Source organism: Diceros bicornis, chromosome 14 (assembly GCF_020826845.1).
Source record: "Diceros bicornis minor isolate mBicDic1 chromosome 14, mDicBic1.mat.cur, whole genome shotgun sequence".
Taxonomy (NCBI): domain Eukaryota; kingdom Metazoa; phylum Chordata; class Mammalia; order Perissodactyla; family Rhinocerotidae; genus Diceros; species Diceros bicornis.
Genome location: NC_080753.1, coordinates 41318920 through 41332976, shown reverse-complemented (window position 1 = coordinate 41332976; position 14057 = coordinate 41318920). Strand labels below are relative to the sequence as shown.

At 44.2% G+C, this 14057-nt stretch overlaps 1 pseudogene; it reads left to right on the top strand.

The window, feature by feature from the left end:
• The first annotated feature begins 255 nt into the window (after positions 1-255).
• LOC131413360 (butyrophilin subfamily 3 member A3-like) lies at positions 256-11751 on the top strand (annotated as a pseudogene).
• Positions 11752-14057: the final 2306 nt, after the last annotated feature.

Genomic DNA, 14057 nt, shown 5'->3' with positions numbered 1-14057 from the left:
TACTTCCAGAAATATTTATATTCCCATGAAGCGAAGTATATGTTTACCGTTACAGTTTATTTAAATTTTATTCCTTTGTATTTTTTTCCATTTGAAAATTGTCTATAACTAGGAGCAAAAAACAAAAATAGCCTAAAAAATAAGTGAAAATATATACTCCCTACTCTAAGGATAGCAGAGAATCTACTACCTATTAAAACAAGAATAATACTGTCCTCTCTCTAGCAACATAGAGAACAGTTTGAAGAGGAGAAGATGTACTGAAAGGCAATATTTTGTCTGAGGGCGTGTCCAGGTTTAAGACAAGGGTCCAAAGGAGAGCCAGTTGCATAGATTTCTGCTCCCTTGTCCCCCAGCATTTCCCGAACTTGCAGGTACTGTCCTGGGGACTCATGCTGGTTTGTCTTGGAGGAGTTGAGATTTTCCAAATAACTAATATGTTACAATTATTGTAATTACTTGTAACAATTCTTTATTGTTAAGCTATACATGAAAACTTTTGAAATTTAAAACATTCAAATAATTTTCAAAAAATAGGGTGCAAAGGACAAAATTATTTTTCATTAAATCCCCAATTCTCAGCATAGCATGTTTCCTTGTGGACCTTTTTTAGACAATTACATAGACATGAATATACAAATTTATAGCTTTGTTTTTGTTTTTCAAGGAATCATTAATATTGTTCTGCAATGTATTTTTTGCTCACTTAATGTATCTTGATTATCTGGGTTAGTGACTATAAATTAGTCTTAACTGCCGCACTCAATTAATTCATAGGGATGACCCATTATTTAACTAACCAGTCTCCTATGGATGGCCTGTTAGGTTGTTGATTGCTTTTTTACTTTTAAAAACAAAGCTTCAGTGTCATCCCTACACATGCTTCTCTCTGGACTCATGCAAGTGCTTTGCTGGACCAGATATCTGTAAGTGGAATTGCTGGGCCAATTCTGCACATTCTAAAATTCATATTTCACATTGTTTCATGAATGACTGGAGTTCAAATCAGTTTTGTCACATGACTGAGATCACATAGCTTGTGAATCATAGGGCCGTTACCTAGTTTCCACACTCTTTTTGTTCCTACACCTAACACACATTGGGCCTGGCACATTGTGTGTGCTCAGTAAATATTTGTTGAGTGAATGAATGAAAAGACTGGTGAGACCTGATCTTATTCCTAGCTCTCCCGTTCACTACCCTGTGAGTAACGGTGGTGGGTTCACCCTCTGAGTGACTCCAGAGCCTCCACCAGGGAATCTGACTGGATCTCAACCAGAGTATGATGGGGTTGTGATTTGAACTTGGTGATGGCCATGGCTTGGAGCTTAGAGGAGTCTGCAGTGTTACTCCTGAGATAGGAACACCCTTAAATCATTTGTCAGCGCCCCATTCCACCTGACATCATCAGGGAAGTAGAAGATACATGATACGAGAGGACTAAGGCTATGTCTAGAGATCTCGGTCCTATCTCTGAGTAATCCACCTAGGCCTGCTCTCAGGCTCTCCACTATCTAGGGATGCAGCCAACTCTGGGGTGGTTAAGATGGAAGCCAAGCTAGAACTCCAGCTAGAATCAAGCCTTTCCAGCTGTTGAGAGCCCTACACTTCCCTTATCACAAAGATTCACATTGATGCTACAGACCACGCCTAAAAGATGGCAGAGGTGCTTTTCTGAGCCAAGATACAGTTGGGAGCACTAGGCAGGGAGTGGGGAATAGCAAGGGCCCAGCCTATGAGCTGAGAGAACCTCAGCACTTCATAGAGACATGAGCATTGTTGGGAAGTTGTGTGCTCCTAGCCTGACATATTTGTCCCTACTTTGCAAGTGTCAGCTCTTACACTTGTTTAGCAGTGGAAAGACTAAAACCTGGGAACTTATCCATTGCTGGTGAGTCCAGAGGCCATCTGCCAAGGAGCATTGGTGAATACCCGGGGAAAGGGAACACAGGAAATGAGTCATTTCATTCCCAGGGATGTTCTTCCCACAGAGATAAATTGTGAGAAGAATACACTGATGCTAACCGAGTTGTAACATTCTTACACTGGTATCCAGGACATGCTTGCTCCTTGATACCACCTTACTGAAAAATAAGAATAAATGCATTAATATAGGCAAGTTCCAGTGAGAGCACAGGAGGCCATACTCTGCTGTCTAAGCCAGACCAAAAGAGCAGTGTCATTATGGAGGCAGAGGCTTGTCTTCACAATTCTCCACCTCCCTTCTTGTTGGATGAAAACCACTTAACCTGATCATCTAAATTGATTTAAAATGCTAGTGAGTATTGATGGGTTAATATGTTACCCCTCATCCATTCACTCATTCAACAAATATTTACTGAGGGTTCCATGTTGTAATATCTTGTTATACATCAGTAAATAATATAGACCAATATCCTTGTTTGTGGAGCTTCCATTGGAGCAGGTGGAGACAGAGTAAACACATGATATGTTAGATGGTGAAAATTCAATGGAAAAAGAGAGCAGGCTCAGGCGGATAGGAGCATTTTGCCATAATCCTGTGGTCAAAGAAGGTCTACTGGAGGAACTGACTTTACAGGAGAGAGTTGAAGGAGCCGAGGGAGTGAGCCTTGTGGATATCTGGGTGAAGAGCGTTCCAGGTACAGGGAAGAGTCAGGGCCAAGGTCCTCTGTCCTCACCTGTTCAAGGACCAGCAAGAGCGGCAGTGTGGCTAGATTAGACAAGGAGAGTAAAGGAGATGAAGTGAGAGGTGCAGGTCCTGGAGGACCATGCTGGCCGTTGTGAAGGCTTCAGCATCTACTCTGAGTGAAATGGGAGCCACTGGAAGGTGCTGAGCAGAGGAGTGAAGTGATATGACTCAAGGAACAGTCCAGCTTTTGTGGTGATCATAGACTTTAGGGGACACAGGTGGAATCAGAGACCCAGAGAGGAGGTTCCTGCATTAATCAGAGTGTGACGGTAAAGACTTGCACCTGGTTGTAGCAGAGGAAGTGTGGGAAAGTGAAAGGATACTGAAAATATTTTGACCATAGAGCCAAGGATTTCCTGATGGGTTAGGGTTAATGTTTGTACATTTAACACTACATACAAAATATTTATATGTCAAAGTGTGCACATTTAACATTGCATAGCTTTTTGAATGATTTTCTATGTTGGAACTCAAAGGTTAAGAGACTCTAAGAAGACATTTTGGCAGAGGAGAATCTTGAGTCACCATACTAGTGATTGTGTGTTTCACCCTGAGATGGCCCTAGGGAGGTGGAGGTTTGATGTGGAATTTGACATCTTCTTCCAGGTTATAATTTCTGCCCAACTCTTTCTTATGTCTCTCTGCAGCACAGATGAAAATGGAAAGTTCCCTAGACTTCCCTCTGCTCGACCTGCTTGTCTGCCTCGTCTTGGTCTCACTGCTTACCCCTTGTTCAGGTAGGCAACATTCTGCTTTTATGTTTCTGAATCAGAAAATTACCTATGAGTGCCCAGTCAGAACCTCTGACAACTCCTCATACCTGGAAGTCCCATCCCAAACTGAAGGTGCTCATACCATTTAGAAAAATTGTACTTTTATTAGGACCATGTTCCTCTCTAGGTTTTTCATACCTCACCCACCCTGCCTTGACCATCCCCTTACCCTCGTGGCATGAACTCCCTCTGATGGATCTTCTTCTTTTACTGAATAGCTCTGTTTTCTGTGATTGGACCCCCTGGTCCCATCCTTGCCCTCGTGGGTGAATATGCTGATCTGCCCTGTCATCTATCCCCAAAGATGAGTGCTGAGACCATGGGTCTGGTGTGGGTGAAATCCAGCCTTACGCAGGTAGTATACAAGTATGTAAAAGGAAAGGAAGTAGAAGACCAACAGATGACAGAGTATCAAGGGAGAACTTCAATTTTAAGAGATAACATCACTGAAGGGAAGGCTGCTCTCCGAATTTACGACATCAGAGCCTCTGACAGTGGAAACTACAAATGTTATTTCCAATCCGGCTCCTTCTGTGAATATGCCCTGGTGGAGCTGAAGGCTGCAGGTGAGGCTTCAGGTTTTGTTCTGAGCTGGTTCCTTGCTGAGACCTGTACGCAGAGGCAGAGTTCATGCTCCAAATCCACCTCAGAGCACCACTGGCACATCGCTAGGAACTGCCTCCACTGCCTTCTCACTTTGTTTCTCTGGCGCTCTCGAGAAAGATACATGTTTTCCTCCAAGAAGAATCCCTCCTGTACCCTATAATATCAAGTAAAGAACTCCCTCATGCTGGCCACCAGGCTCTAAGCAGTGAAGTGGTAGTTCAGGGACAGGAAGGATAAGAAAATTTCTTCTCAGTGATGGCACATGTTTTTTTTTTGTTGTTGTTCAGTTGTGTTCCAGATAGCTTCTGTGGCCCCTCCATGTGCATGGTGCTGTAGGTCCTGGGAGGATGACCTGTAAAATGGCATCTGTGCTGCCAATATTTTCCCACCAAAGACCCTCAGGAACACACCTGGAGTGGATCAAGTTGTGTTTATTACTTCTTGCAGGGAGGGAGAATGCATGACACGTCAGGGGTGTCTCAGTAAGAGGGTGTTAGAGAAGACTCGGCATAGAATTTGGGCTTGTGTTAGGAGAGTTGGCTTTATGAGGGTAGGACTTTGCTCTGGACTGGATGCTGTCAGGAATGTGGTGGTGTGATTCTCTGGGTGGGTGTCTTAAGTCTGGTCTAGGAGGGAGACTAGAGTGAAGCTAAAGCTGAAATTGGTCAAGGAGCAGCAGTCACTCATAGCCAGGATAGGGAAATGTTTGGTCATGATTGTGGTTTGCACAGTGTTCTTGTTTTTCTCTATGTTCAAACACCATTGTTGAGTGCTCTTGCTTTCATATTACCCATTATAGTGACAAAGTGCTCTTGTCTGATGTTGATGCTCCATGGAGTTGCTTATGTTCAACAGGAGAATGTGACACCGGGCCGATGTCCAGATGCCGAGGGTTGTGTTGCCCTTTCTCAGGGCACTCTCTTGTCTTGTGGCTTCTGGCTGGGTTTGGTCAATGGGGAGCCATAGCAGAGGATGGAAAGAGGGACAGAGGAGAGAGAGCTCTAAGTACTTGTCCCCTGATATCTCCCTGCAAAAGCACATCTAGCTGGTTGCATTACCTTCCAGAAGATCACACCTCCTCTCAAGAAAGCCTTCTCTACATGACTGTCTTCTTTTAGGTCTTCAAAATGGCTTCCTCTCTGCCTCCCTTTGGGTTTAGTGATAGGAGGTAACGGCTCCACTGTTCCTGCCCCTGGGGTATTGCTCTATTCTGTGTAGTTTTCTCCTCACCGTGACCACACTTTTGTAAACACTTCTTCATAAAACCCCCCTTGAATTATCTAATATGAGTGTACACCCATTCCTTTCAGACCCTCACTGATACAAGAGCCTCCAAAGAATTGTAGACTCGTTTGTCCTTCCACAGCTCTTGGTTCTGATTTTACATTAAATAAAGCCTTATGAGGATGGAGGCATCCATCTGGAGTGCATATCCACTGGCTGGTATCCCCAGCTCCAAATGCAGTGGAAAGATCTCAAGGGAGAGGACATTCTAGCTGCGACAGCAAGGTTGGATGCAGATAGAGGCAGTTTGTATGCAGTCATGCTTCTGTCATCATAACAGCCAGCTCTGGGGAAGGGGTATCCTGTATCATCAGAAATCTCTTCCTCAGCCAGGAAAAGACAACCAGGATTTCCACAGCCAGGAAAAGCCAGACAGGACCTCCACTGCGTGTCAGTACTGTGCTTAGCCTCACTGTGCTGAGCTGTGGCTATTGAAAAGGGGAGGATGTGTGATTCTCTGCTGCTGACTTGGTTTTTGCAGTGAGTATAAGGCACAGAGCAGTGAGCCAGAGCCTTCTTCTTACTCCAGGGATGTTTCTTCTCCCCATTAAGCTGTTTATTTCACAAATAATTACTGAGTATTTTCTGTGTGCCAGAAACTGTGACAGGCAATGGGAATTGGGGGAAAATGGTAAAGACTGGATCCTTAAGCAAAGATAAATGACAAAATGGGGAAAAAAATTGTACAACTCATATCTTAGAGAAAGGGGTAATCTCCTTAAAACATAAAACATCCCAGTAGAGAAATGAACAAAGTTCGCAGAAAAGGAAATAACACATGAGGTGATGTCCCATCTCACTCAGTAGAGGAACATGTATTAAAACATTTTCCACTTGTGACATTGGCAAAAAAACAAGACCGAGGTGGCAGATAACACATTCTAATGGCAGGATTGTGGGGAGACAGTCACTCTTAGACATTTGTTGGTATAATTTGGTATACTTTTGGTATAAATTGGCACTATTTCTTTTTTTTTTTTTTGTAAGAAAGATCAGCCCTGAGCTAACATCCATGCCAATCTTCCTCTTTTTGCTGAGGAAGACTGGCTCTGAGCTGACATCCATGCCCATCTTCCTCTGTTTTATATGGGACACCACCACAGCATGGCCTGCCAAGCGGTGCATCGGTGCGCACCCGGGATCTGAACCCAGGCCGCCAGCAGCGGAGAATGTGCTTGTAACCTCTACGCCACGGGGCCGGCCCCGGCACAACTTCTTTGGGGTCCATATAGCAGTATATCTCCAAACTACTTATTTATTGATACAAATCTCACTTCTGGGAATTTCTATGACAAATATACTTGCATTTGTATCAAATGACCCACGTACAATGTTATTCCTTATAACATTAATCATAATAGCAAGAAGTTAGAAATTATTCAAATGCCCATCAATGAGGAACTTTTATGCAATGGAATATTGCACAGCTGAGAAGAAAACACAGACATTCTCTCTGTACTAATATGGCAGGAACCCCAATATGAAGTGAAAAAGCCAGTTGCAGACCACTTTGTATAGAAAGTTATCTTTGGTGTAAATAAGAAAAAATAAGAATATCTTTATATTATCAAGATTTAGTACACACTTGCATAGCACTCACTATGCGTCAGGCAGTTTATAAGCATTGTTTTAATACTTTAACCTTATGGTGAGGTACTATTATTACCCCCTGTTACAGATTAGGACACCAGGAACAGAGAGGTTGAGTAATTAGTCCAAGATCACACTGCCAGTGCATTGAAGGAGCCAGAATTTGAACGCAGGCCCTGCAGCTCCTAAGTTCATATTCTTAACCACCCTATTAAGCTGACTAATGAGAGGCTAACAAATGGGAGGAGGGAGTGGATGGGAGACTTGAATGACTTTTTATATTTTTTTTGATATTTGAACCATGTAAAGTAACCTATTGAAAAATTAACTAGGAAAAGACAGACAATTCTGATGCCCAAGTAACTCATATTCAGATGTGAGAAGCAGACTGTTCAAAACAAGTAACAGTATTATGTTATGGTAAGAGTTTACTGAGACTTTAGGAGGGAAGGATCATTTAATGTCATGAGATTGACTCTGTGATCCCCACCCTGGGGGTGGAGGCTGAAGCTCCATTCCATTGCAGACCCCTTCCGGAGCACCTGGCCCTGGATCACAGCCTTCGCGGGGACCCTGCTCATCTTCCTGCTGATTTACTCAGGGATGGGTTACTTCCTGTGGCGACAGCAGAAGGAGAAAGAGAGAGAGCAAGTAGAAAATGATCTGGAAGAAACGGCAAGAGGTATCAGACCAAGAAGGGAAACCAAGGCGCTGGGTTAGGGGACGGTGCCCCTGAGAACTTCAGCCCCTCCCCATCAGGTACACCTACGCCTGCACTGAGTTATTTGTAAGGTATATTTTCTAGAGGTTCTCCCTGCTCCATCCCTGTATCGGTAATTTTTTTTCCTGCTTATTTTCCAGAGGAGCTGCAGCATGAACTCAGTAAGTTCTTATTTCCCCAGGAACTCATATGTGTTTCTCTATCGTGGCTTTGAGCAACTTAATGACTCTTCATCTTTCTTTCACTGCAGAGTGGAGAATGATCTAGCACATGGCTTGTGAGTGGCTCTGATATTTTCTCTGAATTCCTATCTGAGACTCTCTGCTGTGAAATTTCCCAGCTCCCTTTCTCATCCATAACTCTGCCCAGGACTGAGAAATGCCCCGGATCCCATTCTGAAGGAAAAAAAATAGGGATGGCTGACTAGGGGGAAGCATGGGGAGTCGTGTTTTTTTAAAGGGGTAAGGGCCTTAAATCTGTCTCTATGAGGGACCCACAGACTCTTCAGCCCAGCAAGGCACTGGGGAATATCCAGGGTGCACTTGAAAGGAAAGGAGGAGGAGGAAGGGGGTGGAACTCTAAATGAAGTGCCTTTCTTATGCTGGGAACCTCACTAGCTGTTTATATAATCTGTAGGCTATTGACAAGAAAACAAAGAATGTAAGATTTGAAAGGATGAGAGGGGCTGGCCCAGTGGCATAGTGGTTAAGTTCATGCGCTCTGCTTTGGCGCCCAGGGTTCACAGGTTCGGATCTTGGGGGTGGACCTATGCACCGCTTATGAAGCCATGCTATAACAGGCATCCCACGTATAAAATAGAGGAAAATGGGCACGGATATCAGCCAAGGGCCAATTTTCCTCAGGAAAAAATAAATAAAGAAAGAAAAGAAAAGAATGAGACAATCAGAGAAGAAGGAGACAGAAAACTGTCTCTTAAAGAGTGGAGCGGCCAGAGTGGTTCAGTTGTTGTAGATTTATTGGAACTGCTTTTAAAAAAATAGTGTTTGAAATTTCTTCATTAAGTAATCCAATTCTTTTCATAAGTAGGCAGGACATAATACAACTTGAGACAGAAGGATTCTAGTGCATGTACACAGATACGATTACACACAGTGACACATACGCCCCCCCGGTATGGGAGTGTAGATACAGAATAGATCTGCCGGGTCTCAGCTGGGAAAGCACTTACATGGTGCCCATGGTATCATCAGCATGCAACTGATGTTCTCAGACTTGATGTTAGGGAAGAGAGGAGAGGAGAGGAGAGAATTGAACAGGCAGAGGTATAAGGGGTGGGGATAGGAGTCAAAAAAAAAAAGATTAGATGGGTGCAGAAGAAGAGAAAAGAAATAACTCAAAAATAAATCTTTCAGGCGACATCCCTACCTTTCTTCCATTGTAGGTGGAGAAAAGTCTCAGGACTATGATGATAAGTGACCCTGACATTGTCTGATTTTCCTGGCACATGTGTAGTAAACATTTAAGCCGTTTCTCTGCCATGTGACCCATCGGCGTTCCCAGTAATAATAATTAGATCTATCCCAGAGGCTCATTTTCTGTGGCGGATACCACCCCAGCTTTTCTAGAGCCTCAGAAGGACGCTCCAGATACAGTATCTTGGCATTTTCAGTCACCCTTCACCCTGCTGGCACACAGGCCCACACCCCAGCAAAGCCTGACTATGTGGCCTGCAGCCCCAGCATGATGGAGGGAAGGAAGTCCACCATTTTGGAAAAGTTATATGGCTGATCCTGCAGAGCTATAGACGAAGGAACCTGGATATTGGAAGAGTCTGAGGAAAGGGAGACAGAAAAGGCTTAGTGAGGAGAGTGGGTGGGGCAAGAACAGAAATAATACCCTTTCCTTATCTGTGTCTCCTCCCTTTCAGAATAGAAGATGGCCCTCTTCCAAGCTGGTAAGTGAATCACTCTATGGTCCCTAGGAAACAACCTGAGGGACTATATTCCCTTTTTCTTCTCCCACTCTAGAGATTCTGGGAAGAAAAGTCCCCATGACTGGGAGAGTTCCGGGTGGGTGACTTGAGGTCCTGATCTCAAAGGTGTGGCCCTCTCCAGGGCCTTCCTGCTGAGACCCCAGAGAAGCAGGGAGAACTGCTCTTCTGGGCTTTCTCAGATCTTGGGAAGGAAGAGACATAAAGGATAGAGCTGAGGGAAAGGAGAGGCAGAGTGAACTAACACTGCAAGGAGAGTAAAGGTGTGGAATGACCAATGAGAGAAGGCAATGCGCAAGGATCTTTGTTTTTCCTAAGCTTCTTATGCCACCTCCCGCTGCTGTGTATCCTCAAGTTACTTAACATTTCTGAACTTCAATTTCTTCATTTTTAAATGGTGATCATAATCCTTATTATATGAGGGTTGAGGTAAAGACTAAATGATGTAATGAATGTATATTGGTCAAAAAACCAACGAGAAAGAATTGGCCTGTTTAAACTGGGTGGTTGAAGAAGGTTTAGAAAAGGAACTCTTTACAAAGGCAGGAGTGACATTAAAGGAAATAAAGAAGGGAATGTGAAGTGCCCCAGGGCTCACAATAGTGGGGAATTCTCACCACCCCTAGGCCCTCTTCATGGCCCATGAAGGAATAGAGAGATAGAGCAGTTCCTGGATCCCAGAGGGAGCTGTAGCTCAAGGACAAAGCTTCCTGAGAGGAGTTGTGCCTTTGTTAGAGCATCACCATCTGATGTTGGCAGGGAGGAAGTGGAAGGAAATAAATGCAGTTCCTCTCTTTCCTTTCTCCTTCCAATCTTCAGCTAGTACTTCCCATTGGCGAAATCCAACAGGTAACCAGAGACAAGAGACCCCAGTGATTCTGTCCCTAGAGGATAGATTCCTGGGACCCAGAAGAGAGTAGGGAAAGGTGGAGAGTGTTTCTGGGAGCACAGAAAGCCCCCAATGTGGCCTGTAGCGCAGAAAAGCCCTGGCAGCTATTATAACATCAGACACTTCCTCCATGCCTGCCCCTGGGCTGTATATAAAACATATTTTGTCTGTTTCTACCCTAGATATTAGTACTTTTATCCACATTTTTCAGATAAGGAAATAAAGGCTCAAAGATATTATGTAGCTTCAGACTATGGAAAAAGAGACTGCAGAAAAAGAAAAGTCATTCAGCTGAGGAGTGGTAGGGCAAGAATCAAAACGTAAATCTACATGACGGTAAGGACAGGTGGACTGAATCATTTTGGAGCCGGATGTAGGAAAAAGATGGAAGGAAGAATCCAGCTAGAGATGTCAGGTTAGACAGATCCTGACCCTCAACACTGTACTCCACTGAACAATAACCCTGGACCTTTCTTTTGGTTTTGCTGTGACAGTGACTTTCAGGGCAGCCTGGGGACACCAGGCTCTGGACCCAGACCTCCTCTGCCAGACCCAGGTCTTGAAGGCTGAGGATCTGATGTCTAGGAACAATGGCTGACCCCATGGCCCATCCCCAAACTTTCTGCAGCGGATGTGATTCTGGATCGGGACACTGCACATCCCATCCTCCGTGTTTCTGAAGACAAGAGGAGCCTGCGGAGGGCAGACACACCATGGATTCTACCATACAACCCTAAGAGATTTGAAAACTTTAACTTTGTTCTTGGCTACAAGAGCTGCACGTCAGGGAGACATTTCTGGGAGGTGGAGGTGGGAGACAGGAAAGACTGGGATGTCGGTGTATGTGGGGAGAATGTGGAGAAGGAATATCCAGTTTCTATAGCACCCCAGAATGGATTCTGGATTATAAGTCTGTCTGATGGGGATGACTATTTTGCACTCAATTTTCCCTGGACCAAGCTAACAATTGCCAACCATCCTCAAAGAGTGGGAGTTTTCCTGGACTATGAAACTGGTGAGATCTCATTCTACAATGTCATGGATGGATCTCATATCTACACCTTCCCACACACTCCTTCTCTGGGCCTCTGTGGCCTATTTTCAGAATTAAGAAATGGGATGACACTGCCTTGACCATTTGCCCAGCACTGACCTGAGTGCAGAGTTCCCTTGTTACTGACCTAGATTCTGACCTTTCCCTGGAGACCCCAGTGACCCCGAGCTCTGCTGATGGGAATGGAGACCCTCAGACTGAAGTAACATCCTTGCTTCTCCCTGTCCAGCCTGGAGCGGAGGGCCTCCTCCTTCACAGCAACACATCACAACAATAAAATACTTGCTAAATGCACACACTGTGTGACGCACTTCCCTTATATTAATTCCATTATTCCATGTGACAGTTGAGTTTGGTACCACTTTATTGTCTCCTTTCTATAGATAAGAAAACAGGGGTGAAGAAAAGTGAATTAACTTTCCAAGGTTTCAGCAAGTGAATGATAGCTAAGATTTGAAAAATAACTACCATTTATAGAAAAAATATACTAGGTGCTGTGTTAAATGCATTAGTGAGTTTCACTCATTTAACCCTCACAACAACCCTGTGAAGTAGTTTCATTTCACAAATCTGGAAACTGAGGCAGACCCAAGTTAAGTAACTTACATAATTCACACAGGACTTTGTGCTCCTGGGAGTGGTTAAGCCCCTGTCCCACCGCCTTGCCCTAGCCTGTTCTTTTCCTGTCCCATTGCCCCCGTTGGACCATATCCAGCCCTGAGTTTTGTTGCCCAGGGCACCTCACATTAAAATCACTGTGATTGACTATGGAGGCCACACCCCACTTGGTTCCTTCAAGGTCGATTGTCAGAACCACAGGTCCAGCACTTCATTGGATTGAGTCTGCAGGAGGACGTGGTCCAGAGAATGAATTCACAGGGACTGCATCACACAGGATGTGAAGGGACTAGAGACCAAACTCTTCAGTAATAATGGGCACATGTGCACCCACTCTGTCAATGTGATGCGTGGTCATGGAGCCAGAACCAATCCTCCTACTTTGAAGGTCTCTAGGAAGCCTCATTTAACAACTAAAGATTGTCTGTGGAATAAGAATTTGGAAGGAAGGAAGCTAGATGAACTTTAGTGGTACTTTTATCACACTGGAGAATCCATCTCCAGGAAAGGGATATTTCACCCCTAATCATTCACTGATGTTAAAGGACATTCCTTTCAACGGACGGACACTGGGGAAAGACTACTCTTCATTGTCATCACTATTATTGTTCACTACTGTATCCCCTCTGACCAGCATGCGGTTGTCAACTTAACGTTTCTTAAATAAACTTGTTAATAGTTTTCACTTTTCCACTGAGTTTTTTCTAGATTTTAAGCCCCCACGGTTTACTCACCACAGTTTCACAGTTTACCTCATTGCAACATTTTACCAAAATCCTTATTGTATTAGTTTTCTATTGCTGCCATAATAATTTACCACAAATTTCAGGACCTAAAACAACATAAATTTATTTTCTCACATTTCTGAAGGTCAGAAATCCAGCATGGATCTCACCAGGACAAAATCAAGGTACCTGCAGGCTGTGCTCCTTTCTAGGGGCCCTAGGGAAGAGTCTATTTATTTGCTCCATCAGATTGTTGACAGAATTCAGTTTCTTGCAGTTATAAGACTGAGGTTGCCATTCCTTGCTGGCTGTCAGCTGAGGGCTATTCTCAGCTTCTAGAGGCTGCCACCTTCCTGGGCTTGAGGCACTTTTCCTCCATCTTCAAAGTAACAATGCCACATTAAGTCTCTCTCAATCTTTGAATCTCTCCTTGTTCCTTTTCCATTGAATCTCTTTGACTATTCTGCCTTCTTCCACTTTTAAGAACCAGGATATCTTGGCCTCATCTGGAAGGAATCCACAGCTGGAGGTGAATCAAAGGAAGGAACACACTCTCTAGGTTTATTTCTCTCATGAGGGAGATTGATTATGTCAGGTTGTCATGATCCAAAGTAGCACACTTCCGTGGGACCTGGTTTCCTATTAAACTACCTCATGGACAATAGGTCTTCCTCATGCTCAGAACACATATGTTTCCCTCTGGCACAAGTCAGCTACCACAGGGGTTGAGGCCTGGCTTCACTGGATAATTCTGGCACAAACTTCCCCAGAAGGCTGGGGTCTGATTTTCTTCAGGTAGAGGCTGTAGGCAACTAGGCTCTTAGATTCTCCTAGCCTCTTCTTCTGTCCCTTCCCAAGAGCAGCCCAATCCTGGAAGGATACTGTGGAGCCATTGCTAGTTTGTTAATTGCGCAGTTTTGCTTGAATCGGAAAGGAATTGGAAGCCTTCAGTGGAAGCATTTAGGCTCTGGAGGGAAATGTGAAGAAATGTGTCTCAGGAAGATTATTCTCGAAGAAATCAATAGAATGGCCTGATTCAAGTCTTTAAGTCATGGGAGAGGAGCATTGTGTGAGTGTTGGACTCAACCTGCCCATCTAGTGGCAGATGATGAAGCCCAGCTAGAAAGTCTTTGTTGGCTGTCATCTTCCTGCCCCACTAAAATGATACCTCCCTG